Here is a 13,746-nt window from a genome sequence, read left to right on the forward strand (position 1 = left end):
GAGCTGAGATTAGGAGCACACTCTTAAAGGGAGTGCTCCTAATCTCAGCTTGTTACCTGTATAAAAGACACCTGTCCACAGAAGCAATCAATCAATCAGATTCCAAACTCTCCACCATGGCCAAGACCAAAGAGCTTTCCAAGGATGTCAGGGACAAGATTGTAGACCTACACAAGGCTGGAATGGGCTACAAGACCATCGGCAAGCAGCTTGGTGAGAAGGTGACAACAATTGGTGCGATTATTCGCAAATGGAAGAAACACAAAAGAACTGTCAATCTCCCTCGGCCTGGGGCTCCATGCAAGATCTCACCTCGTGGAGTTGCAATGATCATGAGAATGGTGAGGAATCATCCCAGAACTACACAGGAGGATCTTGCAACTGGGACCATAGTCACCAAGAAAACAATTGGTAACACACTACGCCGTGAAGGACTGAAATCCTGCAGCGCCCGCAAGATCCCCCTGCTCAAGAAAGCACATAGACAGGCCCGTCTGAAGTTTGCCAATGAACATCTGAATGATTTAGAGGACAACTGGGTGAAAGTGTTGTGGTCAGATGAGACCAAAACCAAGCTCTTTGGTATGAACTCAACTTGCCGTGTTTGGAGGAGGAGGAATGCTGCCAATGACCCCAAGAACACCATCCCCACCGTCAAACATGGAGGTGGAAACATCATGCTTTGTGGGTGTTTTTCTGTTTTCTCCTTCCCTCAGCCAGGGCATTGAAAATGGGTCGTGGATGGATATTCCAGCATGACAATGACCCAAAACACACGGCCAAGGCAACAAAGGAGTGGCTCAAGAAGAAGCACATTAAGGTCCCGGAGTGGCCTAGCTAGTCTCCAGACCTTAATCCCATAGAAAATCTGTGGAGGGAGCTGACGGTTCGAGTTGCCAAACGTCAGGCTCGAAACCTTAATGACTTGGAGAAGATCTGCAAAGAGGAGTGGAACAAAATCCCTCCTGAGATGTGTGCAAACCTGGTGGCCAACTACAAGAAACGTCTGACCTCTGTGATTGCCAACAAGGGTTTTGCCACCAAGTACTAAGTCATGTTTTGCAGAGGGGTCAAATACTTATTTCCCTCATTAAAATGAAAATCAATTTCTAACATTTTTGACATGAGTTTTTCTGGATTTTTTTGTTGTTATTCTGTCTCTCACTGTTCAAATAAACCTACCATTAAAATTATAGACTGATCATGTCTTTGTCAGTGGGCAAACATACAAAATCAGCTAACCCATCTAACCCACCTAACCCATCTAACCCACCTAACCCATCTAACCCATCTAACCCACCTAACCCATCTAACCCACCTAACCCATCTAACCCACCTATCCCACCTAACCCATCTAACCCACCTAACCCACCTAATCCATCTAACCCACCTAACCCACCTAACCCACTTAACCCATCTAACCCACCTAACCCACCTAATCCATCTAACCCACCTAACCCATCTAACCCATCTAACCCACCTAACCCACCTAATCCATCTAACCCACCTAACCCACCTAATCCATCTAACCCACCTAACCCACCTAACCCACTTAACCCATCTAACCCACCTAACCCACCTAATCCATCTAACCCACCTAACCCATCTAACCCACCTAACCCATCTAACCCACCTAACCCACCTAATCCATCTAACCCACCTAACCCACCTAATCCATCTAACCCATCTAACCCACCTAACCCATCTAACCCACCTAACCCACCTAATCCATCTAACCCACCTAACCCACCTAATCCATCTAACCCATCTAACCCACCTAACCCATCTAACCCATCTAACCCACCTAACCCATCTAACCCATCTAAACCATCTAACCAATCTAACCCATCTAACCCATATTTAATTTTGTCCTTCTGTGTTCTTTCATATTTAATTATTATAAATGTTATGTTTATGCATGTTAGGGTGAAAAGGAGTATCTAAGAGCTAGGCTGAATTGGTTGATGTCATGTCATCAGCTTCAGTATGAGTTGGGAACTATTTTAACATGGGTTTGCACAGTCAGTCATGGATTTACATTTGAGTCATTTAGCAGACACTCTTATCCAGAGATATGTACTGTATCTATACTGAACAAAAATATAAACACAACATGCAACAATTTCAAAGATTTGACTGAGTTATAGTTCATATAAGGAAATCAGTAAATTGAAATAAATGCATTAGGCCCTAATCTATGGATTTCACATGACTGGGAATACAGATATGCATCGGTTGGTCACAGATACAGTGGGGGAAAAAAGTATTTAGTCAGCCACCAATTGTGCAAGTTCTCCCACTTAAAAAGATGAGAGAGGCCTGTAATTTTCATCATAGGTACACGTCAACTATGATAGACAAAATTAGAAAAAATTTCCAGAACACACTGTCGTACACGTTGATCCAGAGCATCCCAAACGTGCTCAATGGGTGACATGTCTGGTGAGTATGCAGGCCATGGAAAAACTGTAACATTTTCAGCTTCCAGGAATTGTGTACAGATCCTTGCGACCATAGGGCCGTGCATTATCATGCTGAAACATGAGGTGATGGCTGCGGATGAATGGCACAACAAGGCCTCAGGATCTTCAAATTGCCTTTGATAAAATGCAATTGTGTTCATCGTCCGTAGCTTATGCCTGCCCGTACCATAACCCCACTGCCACCATGGGGCACTCTGTTCACAACGTTGACATTAGCAAACCGCTCGCCCACACGACGCAATACACGTGTTCTGCGGTTGTGAGGCCGGTTGGACGTACTGCCAAATTCTCTAAAACAACGTTTTATGGTAGAGAGGTGCACCTGTGTAATGATCATGCTGTTTAATCAGGTTCATTATATGCCACATCTGTCAGGTGAATGGATTATCTTGGCAAAGGAGAAATGTTAACTAACAGGGATGTAAACAAATTTGTGGCTAACATTTTTGAGAAATAAGCTGTTTGTGCATATGGACAATTTCTGGGATGTTTTATTTCAGCTCATGAAACATGGAACCATCACTTTACATGTTGCGTTTATATTTTTGTTCAGTATATATTTATATATATGGTTCTGAGTTATGAAGGACATGGAAACCTATCAAACACTAGCCCTAAATTACTACCCAGACCCCAGACCCCTGACCCCTGACCCCTGACCTCTAACCTCTAACCTCTAACCTCTTCTTGGGAATGTCAGCTCTACACGCTTCTGGGCTGAATTACTGGATGCCAAATAGATTTCAAACCAACACTGACTGCTATGTCTGCAAATCATTGGAGGTAGAGGCCAGAGCCATTTATAGACATCCTGTGTATGTGTATGGCTCTGGTATTTGAAAGTACTCATACTGTAAGTGTACGGCCCTGGAATGGGAAAGTACTCATACGTAAGTGTACGGCTCTGGAATGGAAAAGTACTCAAACGTAAGTGTACGGCTCTGGAATGGGAAAGTACTCATACTGTAAGTGTACGGCTCTGGAATAGGAAAGTACTCATACTGTAAGTGTACGGCTCTGGAATGGGAAAGTACTCATACTGTAAGTGTACGGCTCTGGAATAGGAAAGTACTCATACTGTATGTGTACAGCTCTGGAATGGGAAAGTACTCATACTGTATGTGTACAGCTCTGGAATAGGAAAGTACTCATACTGTAAGTGTACATCTCTGGAATGGGAAAGTACTCATACTGTAAGTGTACGGCTCTGGAATGGGAAAGTACTCATACTGTAAGTGTACGGCTCTGGAATAGGAAAGTACTCATACTGTAAGTGTACATCTCTGGAATGGGAAAGTACTCATACTGTAAGTGTACATCTCTGGAATGGGAAAGTACTCATACTGTATGTGTACGGCTCTGGAATGGGAAAGTACTCATACTGTAAGTGTACGGCTCTGGAATAGGAAAGTACTCATACTGACAGTGTACATCAAAATTTATTTTGCTCATTTGTACCCCAGTATCTCTATTTGCACATCATCTCTTGCACATCTATCATTCCAGTGTTAATACTAATTGTAATTATTTTGCACTATAGCCTATTTATTGCCTTACCTCCATAACTTGCTACATTTGCACACACTGTATATATATATTTATTTCTGTTGTATTTTTGACTTTGTTTTGTTTTACCCCATATGTAACTCTGTGTTGTTGTTTTTATCGCACTGCTTTGCTTTATCTTGGCCAGGTCGCAGTTGTAAATGAGAACTTGTTCTCAACTGGTTTACCTGGTTAAATAAAGGTGAAATAAATAGAAAAACATCTCTGGTATGGGAAAGTACTCATACTGTATGTGTACGGCTCTGGAATGGGAAAGTACTCATACTGTAAGTGTACGGCTCTGGAATGAGAAAGTACTCATACTGTAAGTGTACGGCTCTGGAATAGGAAAGTACTCATACTGTAAGTGTACGGCTCTGGTATGGGAATGTACTCATACTGTAAGTGTACGGCTCTGGTATGGGAAAGTACTCATACTGTAAGTGTCTACTACTTATTATGCTTGTTTAAAGTGAACTACAGGGTCATTTAGTAACACAAGCCTGTGTGATGTCTCAATCAGGGCTGGGATCAATTCCATTTCAATTTAGTCAATTCTGGAATTACGCTGAAATTCCAATCCAATTTTCCTCATTGCTTTTCAACTAATTTCAATTAAATACGTTGAAAAATACAAGAGTAAGAAAAAGAAGAATAAGAAACTATTTTAAATGAAATTGACCCCAACTGATTTGAAATGGAACTGACCTTAACCCTGGTGTCTTATTGGTGTTTCAGAGCCTTCCGTCAACTGAAATTTCAATTTTCCTAATTGTTTTTCAAGGAATTGGAATGTCAGTTTACTTCATGAATTTAATGTATTGAAATTGAATTGGATATTGGAAGTTTCTTATTGGTGTTTCAGAGCCTTCCATCAGCTCGTCGGACCACATCACGCTGCCCAGTGATCACCACAGCCTGCCCCTCACCCTGCAGTGCAACTTAACTGCAGCCCAAGGTGCCCACATCGAGAGCTTCTGGATGAAGAATGGGGAGGAGATCGAAGAGACCCGCGGAGAGAGAGCCAACACTGAGTACTAGTAGGTCCCTATCTATAACCCATAACCCTAACCTTAACTCTAACTCTAACCTTAACCTTAACCTTAACCCTAACCCTAACTCTAACCTTAACCCTAACCTTAACTCTAACCTTAACCCTAACCCTAACCTTAACTCTAACCCTAACCCTAACCCTAACCTTAACCCTAACCTTAACCCTAACCTTAACTCTAACCCTAACCTTAACCCTAACCTTAACCCTAACTCTAACCTTAACTCTAACTCTAACCTTAACCCTAACTCTAACCTTAACTCTAACTCTAACCTTAACCCTAACTCTAACCTTAACCCTAACCCTAACCCTAACTCTAACCCTAACCTTAACTCTAACCCTAACCCTAACCTTAACTCTAACCTTAACCCTAACCTTAACTCTAACCTTAACCCTAACCCTAACCTTAACTCTAACCTTAACCCTAACCCTAACCTTAATCCTAACCTTAACTCTAACCTTAACCTTAACCCTAACCTTAACTCTAACCTTAAACCTAACCCTAACCTTAACTCTAACCTTAACTCTAACCTTAACCCTAACCTTAACCTTAACCCTAACCCTAACTCTAACCCTAACCCTAACCCTTACCTTAACTCTAACCTTAATCCTAACCCTAACCCTAACCCTAACCCTTACCTTAACTCTAACCTTAACCCTAACCCTAACCCTTACCTTAACTCTAACCTTAACCTTAACCCTAACCCTAACTCTAACCTTAACCTTAACCCTAACCCTAACCCTTACCTTAACTCTAACCTTAATCCTAACCCTAACCCTAACCCTTACCTTAACTCTAACCTTAACCCTAACCCTAACCCTAACCCTTACCTTAACTCTAACCTTAACCCTAACCCTAACTCTAACCTTAACCTTAACCCTAACCCTAACCCTTACCTTAACTCTAACCTTAATCCTAACCCTAACCCTAACCCTTACCTTAACTCTAACCTTAACCCTAACCCTAACCCTAACCCTTACCTTAACTCTAACCTTAACCCTAACCCTAACTCTAACCTTAACCTTAACCCTAACCCTAACCCTAACCCTTACCTTAACTCTAACCTTAATCCTAACCCTAACCCTAACCCTTACCTTAACTCTAACCTTAACCCTAACCCTAACCCTAACCCTTACCTTAACTCTAACCTTAACCCTAACCCTAACTCTAACCTTAACCTTAACCCTAACCCTAACCCTTACCTTAACTCTAACCTTAATCCTAACCCTAACCCTAACCCTAACCCTTATCTAATCAGAACGGACAAAGACACCCTTCACAACTACCACACCCAGGCAGATAGACAGGACAACCTCACTTGTATAGAGAGACAAGCCATAAAAGAACTTATAAACAACCCTCACATAATATTGAAACCAGCAGATAAGGGATCAAAAACAGTGATCCTAGACAAACATCAATACACATATGAGGCAAACAGACAGTTATCCAACACCAAGTACTATGTACCTATAGAAGACAGCCTACAACCACAGACTCAGACTAAGCTACGCCGAATCATACAAACACTTTATGATAAACGGTACATCAATAAGAAACAACGAGACTTTCTATTTGGACCAGACACCCCACGACCCAGACTGTTTTACCTACTTTGTAAAATTCACAAAGAACCAGACACCTGGACAATTCCCCATGAAGTTCCTCCTGGCAGGCCCATCGTATCAGACTGCAATAGTGAATCGTACAACATAGCTCAATATATTGACCATCATATCAACCCTCTCTCCACTAGACACCCCAGCTACCTCAGAGACACTTACCACTTCCTTGAGAAGATTAAACCCATAGTTGTTCCCTCCCAAACATACATATTCACTATAGACATTGATAGCTTATATACCAACATAAATACAGCAACAGGAATACAGACGGTTAGAAATCTACTCCATGCACACCCAGATAGGAATAGACCAGACAATGAATTACTACAATTATTAGAAATTAGTCTCACACACAACGATTTTATATTCAATGATAGGCACTACTTGCAGGTGGAGGGAACGGCTATGGGGAAGAAATTTGCCCCTGCATATGCAAACATCTACATGGCTGAATGGGAGAGAGAGGCATTGGCCAAGTGCCCACATCAACCCACATTTTATTACAGATTTCTAGACGACATCATAGGAGCCTGGCCTCATGACATCCAACTATTCACTGAATTCATCAGCATTCTCAACAGTCATCACCCGTCCATTAAGGTTAAATACACAATAGATCCATGTGAAGTACATTTCTTGGATACCACAGTATTCTTTAATCAGATAAATCAATCCCAAAAAACATTACTCACTAAAGTTTATTTCAAACCAACAGATACACATGCTCTACTCCATAAACAGAGTTATCATCCCAAACATACATTTAAAGGCATCGTCAAATCCCAAATTATACGGTTCCATAGGATATCCTCCTGTAAAAAGGATCTGGACACAGCAATTCAAACACTATTTCATGCACTTAGACAAAGAGGCTACTCAAAACGATACCTCAGAACCATAAAAACCAGTACCTTGGCGGCCCTCTCTCCCATTCAGCTAACACACCCACAAAACACAAGTCTGTCAATCACTCTTTCTGACCACAACTCTCATTACACAGGTTCTGGAGGCACTTCCAAATCCCCCCCTTCCCCTGACCTTAACCCTGACCCTAACTTTAACCCTTACCCTAACCCGGGTTCGTATCCTGCTCCCGCCCCTGACCCTTACCCTAACCCGGGTTCGTATCCTGTTCCAACTCCTTACCCCACCCCCAACCCTAACCCCAACCCTAACCCCAACCCTAACCCTAACCCTAACCCTACCCCCAACCCTATACCTAACCCTACTCCTAACCCTAACCCTAACCTTAACCCTTACCCTAACCTGGGTTCGTATCCTGTTCCCACCCCTAACCCTACTCCTGACCCTAACCTTAACCCTTACCCTAACCCGGGTTCGTATTCTGTTCCAACTCCTAACCCTACCCCCAACCCTACTCCTAACCCTAACCCTACCCCCAACCCTACTCCTAAACCTAACCCTAACCCTACTCCTAACCCTAAACCTACCCCCAACCCTACTCCTAACCCTAACCCTGACCCTGACCCTAACCTTAACCCTTACCCTAACCCGGGTTCGTATCCTGTTCCCACCCCTAACCCTACTCCTAACCCTAACCCCACCAAAACCCCCCCCTCTCAGAATCACAACCTTCTCTCCTCCTCTGATTCCTCTTCCAATCAGCAGACAATCCTTATCCCCTTAGTCACTACATTCTCACATAGGATCAGACCGCTACATCAGGCATTCAAGCATAATTTTCTCATTACTCAACAGGCATACACACCCTTCCAGCCATATAGAATTATCTCAGCATTCAGAAGGAATAAGAGTCTCAAAGACGTCCTAATCAAAGCAAAATACAGCACTAAGCCCCCACAACCACCCAAACCTCACACGGCCCACTTCAAACCAAGAAAATTCATTTCAAATCCACACAGCAAGACCTCCACTCCAGTTCTAGACTCTATCTCACTCAACACTCCAAATGTCATTTATATAATTACCTGTACATTATGCAAAAAACACTACATCGGGGAAACTCAGTATACAATAGAAACTAGACTTAAACAACATCTATACAACATCAAACGGGCCCATCTACACACAGAACTAGTCACTCATTTCCAGGATCACCCCATCACTTACCTCAATATATCCGGCTTACAGTCATGTTCTGGGTGGACCAGTGGGCGGCGAAAAGCAGTGGAACGTGGGTGGATAAGAGATCTTCAAACAATTACACCCACCGGTCTGAATGAGCGTTTTTAACCAGTTAGATGGGATCAATCGAAAGGGATAGCACTTGTTTACAGGGATCTCAAGGAGGTGAAAGAAGGATGCACTATTTAAACAAAAAATAAAGTTTAAGTGGTTTTGTCTAATATTTAATATTTGCATGCTTATCTTAAATAGTTTTATTCCTTCCTTTTTTAGGTATTTGATTTTGTTTTGACATTTTAGCACTTTATCTCTTAGCACTTTGTCTTCTAGCGCTTATATATGTGGATATAATTGTGTTTGTATATGTATTATTAAAGCATCTATCCCCTGATCCCTTGTATATTTTAATATCTCAGTCCCTTCATGGTCCTAGATAACCACTCAGACTATCATTTAGAAACAATAATAACCTACTTACTTTTGGTAAGTTTGGAGGGGGTAATCTAGATAATTTTAACAGTTGAATGGTTTATAGCATTATATTGGAGGGGCACACAACAATAGGCCTGCGCACCACAAGACAAACCAGTCTCTTTTTAACCCTACCCTAATTCAAAACCTAACCCTTACCTTAACTCTAACCTTAACCCTAACCCTAACCCTAACCCTTACCTTAACTCTAACCTTAACCCTAACCCTAACCCTAACCCTTACCTTAACTCTAACCTTAATCCTAACCCTAACCCTAACCCTAACTCTAACCTTAACCTTAACCCTAACCCTAACCTTAACCCTAACCTTAACCCTAACTCTAACCTTAATCCTAACCTTAACTCTAACCTTAATCCTAACCCTAACCCTAACCCTAACCCTAACCCTAACTCTAACCTTAACTTTCCATATTAGATCTTATTGGGTGTGATATTCAAGGGTTTTCTCTTTCATATAGAGAGGGGTGAGAACAATTTAACTGTAGAACAACAACAGGCTTTAAAAAGGCTGAGACATAATCAAGATATAGTTATTAAACTTGCAGACAAGGGATTTAAAATAGTGATAATGGATCAAACTTCGACACCTCATAGAGGCTAATAGACAATTGAAAAACCCTAAGCATTCTCAGTCTCTACAATTGGAAACTCAAAGTATGAGTGTGTAAAGAGTTGTATATGATTGAGTGTGTAAAGTGTTGTATATGATTGAGTGTGTAAAGTGTTGTATATGATTGAAAGTGTAAAGTGTTGTATATGATTTAGTGTGTAAAGTGTTGTATATGATTGAGTGTGTAAAGTGTTGTATATGATTGAGTGTGTAAAGTGTTGTATATGATTGAGTTGGTAAAGTGTCCTGCATCGGTAGAGCAGATAAACTGACAGAGTTGTATGTGCACTTCCGCACACATGGTAGGGAGTTGAACAATAGCAGGCCTTGAGTCTGGTGGTCCAAGGCCCAGAGGCTGCCCTCAGAATGGCGGTGGATGCAAAGGTTGGGGACCACGGTCCCTAACAGCCTCAATGAGATAGAATAAACGTTTCTCGGACTACGATGGTTTGATATAATGACACTGGGGGAGTTGATGATGGACCCAATACCTTCCATTTTTTAAATGATTTATTAAAACCTATTTGGAGGGGATGGGAGATTGCCTTGCAGGTTTTAGGGGGGGGGGGGGGGGGAGCATAAGGCACTTATCTGTCTTCCTATTTTCTTATTAGATGTAATAAAGCACTTATTGGTTAATAAAGTAGATGGGTTGGACCCTCTTGTCTCTCCCCCAGTGTAGGAACTTAAAAATATTTTTTGATGATTGATTGGGGGCTTGGAGCACCCTTTGCAATCCTCTCCCTGAACTTCTCCCCTCAGACCTATTTAGTATTGTGTTGAGGATCCCCACATGTCACGAGGGAGACAGGGGTTCATTTCTCTGATGGGGAGGATTGAACATATAAGTGTTGATTAACATTGAAAAGATCCTCTCTACTGTGTTGTATTTCTGGGGGTTTCTTGATGTTTGTTTTGTGTAAATCCAGCCTGAAGAAGCCCCGAGGAGAGGATGCAGGGGAGTACATGTGTGTCTACACCTTCAATATGGACCTGCCTGCTAACGCCACCATCGAGATTAAAGGTACGACCTATCTGTAACCCTCTGTTAACATAACATAGTGTTGTATGGGGTTAGCCACACCATCGAGATTAAAGGTACAGTACGACTCCCACCCACCAGTGTTGAATGGTAATGGATATGATTGATCCTAGACTGATGCATCATTCCAAGGCGCTATGATGACCTAATATGACGCCCAAGGCCACATTTATGTGTTATCTTTAAACAGCACTGTCATATAGTCCTGGAAATAGCGCCTTTCATAGAGCCCCCCAGCCTACACAAGTGTCACGATCGTCATGGAGAGACCAAGGCGCAGCGTTGCGGGTGAACATATTATATATTTATTTAATGATCACACGATCAAAACAACAAACGAAAAACGTGACGTCTATGGTTTAAACACAAACCAACACGAACAAGAAACCACAAACACAACGTGAAAGACAGACAGTTAAATATGGCTCCCAATCAGAGACACCCAGCTGACACTCGTTGCCTCTGATTGGGAGTCACTCAGACCAACATAGAAAAATCAAACATAGAATTACACACCCTGGCTCAACATAACATTGTCCCCAGAGCCAGGGCGTGACAGTACCCCCCCCCCCCTAAAGGCGCAGACTCCGACCGCGCCAACTAAATCCCACAGGGGAGGGACCGGGTGGGCACTCCGCCTAGACGGCGGATCCGGCTCCGGACATGACCCAGGCACGGGTTGTGCTGGACTGACGACGCGCACCCCTGGCTTGGTGCGTGGAGGAGGAACGGGCCTTACCAGGCTGACGACGCACACCGTAGGCTTGGTGCGTGGAGCAGGGACAGGCCGGACTGGGCTGACGAAGCACACCACTGACTTGGTGCGGGGAGCAGGAACGGGCCGAGCCGGGCTGACGAAGCGCACCCCTGGCTTGGTGCGGGGAGCAGGAATGGGCCGGACCGGGCTGACGACGCGCACCACTGACTTGGTGCGGGAAGCAGGAATGGGCCGGACCGGGCTGACAACGCGCACCACTGACTTGGTGCGGGGAGCAGGAATGGGCCGGACCGGGCTGACGACGCGCACCACTGACTTGGGGCGGGGAGCAGGAACGGGCCGCGCCGGGCTGACGAAACGCACCACTGACTTGGTGGGAGTGGCAGGAACAGGCCGGACCGTACTGGGAACACACACCACTGGCCCTACTTGAGGATCAGGAACAGGCCGGACCGGACTGGCAACACACGCCAGTACCTCTCGCCGTGCCTCTACAACCTCCTTCCCCCTGGTGGCCAGTGACTCCCGTAACCTGGCGGCCTCCTCTGCCAACCCGCTGGACCGCTCTATCGCGGCCTCCTGCTGCCCCGACGTCGTGAGCCCCCCCCCTAAAAATTTTCTGGGGGTCTCTCCTCCCCGTGGGCCAGGCCTCCATCGTTCTCGCTCCTCTGTCTCCAACTCTCACCATTCAGCTCCTCAATGGGCTTGACCCAGTCGAAGCTCCTCCTCAACTGGTCCCAAGTCCACCCTCTCTGCTCCTCACTAGGCTTGACCCAGTCGAGGCTACCACGGAGATCTGCCAGCGATGGCTCCTGGACACGCTGCTTGGTCTGGTTTAGGTGGTTTCTTCTGTCACGATCGTCATGGAGAGACCAAGGCGCAGCGTTGCGGGTGAACATATTATATATTTATTTAATGATCACACGATCAAAACAACAAACGAAAAACGTGACGTCTATGGTTTAAACACAAACCAACACGAACAAGAAACCACAAACACAACGTGAAAGACAGACAGTTAAATATGGCTCCCAATCAGAGACACCCAGCTGACACTCGTTGCCTCTGATTGGGAGTCACTCAGACCAACATAGAAAAATCAAACATAGAATTACACACCCTGGCTCAACATAACATTGTCCCCAGAGCCAGGGCGTGACAACAAGACCTGGGTTCAAATACTATTTCAGGTATTTCAATTAACTTTTCAATATATTTCCAAAACAAGTGTTCAAATAACCTTTATTTGAAAAAAACAAGTAGTACAATATTGGAATGTATTTGGAAATACACTTGGAAAATATTTGAAAATACTCAAATACACTGACTCAAATACACTCCCATGCAATGAACCCAGGTATTTGAAAATATTATTTGAAAAAAAGTATTTAAAAATACTTACAAATACAATTGGGTCAACTATTTGGTTTTTACAAATAACCATTCAAATACTCAAATAAAAGTACTTGTTTTGGGCTGTGTATTTGAAAATACTCTAAAACACAGAAAAAAGTATTTAAATAACAAATACTAAAATACACATGTATTTGTCCCCAGGTCTGGCCTACACCACCATTGAGTGTTGAATGTTAGACCGTTTATTAGGTACACCTCGTTCACGAAAATGGATCGCTCCTACAAACAGTGAGTCACGTGGCCGTGGCTTGCTACTGTATATAAAGCAGGCAGGCAGGCATCGAGGCATTCAGTTACTGTTCGATTGAACGTTAGAATGGGCGAAAGGAGTGACCTAAGCGACTTTGAGCGTAGTATGATCGTCAGTGCCAGGGGCGCCGGATCCAGTATCTCAGAAATGGCCGCCCTCCTGACACGACAGTGTCTAGGGTTTACTGAGAATGGTGCGACAAACAAAAAACATCCAATCCGCGGCAGTCCTGTGGGCGAAAACAGCTAGTTGATGAGAGAGGTCGAAGAAAAATGGCTAGAATCGTGCAAGCTAACAGGCGGGCCACAAACAGACAGCATCTCGGAACTCGTCGATCCTTGTCACTGATGGTCTATTGCAGCAGACGACCTCACCGAGTTCCTCTCCTATCAGCTAAAAACAAGAAGA

The 13,746-nt window shown here is 43.7% G+C and overlaps 1 pseudogene across 1 annotated transcript in view; it reads left to right on the forward strand.

Annotated features, from left to right (window-relative positions):
* Window positions 1-13,746, forward strand: part of LOC311149197 (neuroplastin-like) — a 43,344-nt pseudogene that overhangs the window by 24,575 nt on the left and 5,023 nt on the right. Inside the window, exons 3-4 of the transcript in view lie at window positions 4,894-5,068; window positions 10,842-10,936. The product of the transcript in view is annotated as a neuroplastin-like (transcript). The remainder of the gene's footprint in view (window positions 1-4,893; window positions 5,069-10,841; window positions 10,937-13,746) is intronic.

Source organism: Coregonus lavaretus (genome assembly GCF_964263955.1).
Source record: "Coregonus lavaretus genome assembly, chromosome: 21".
Lineage (NCBI taxonomy): Eukaryota > Metazoa > Chordata > Actinopteri > Salmoniformes > Salmonidae > Coregonus > Coregonus lavaretus.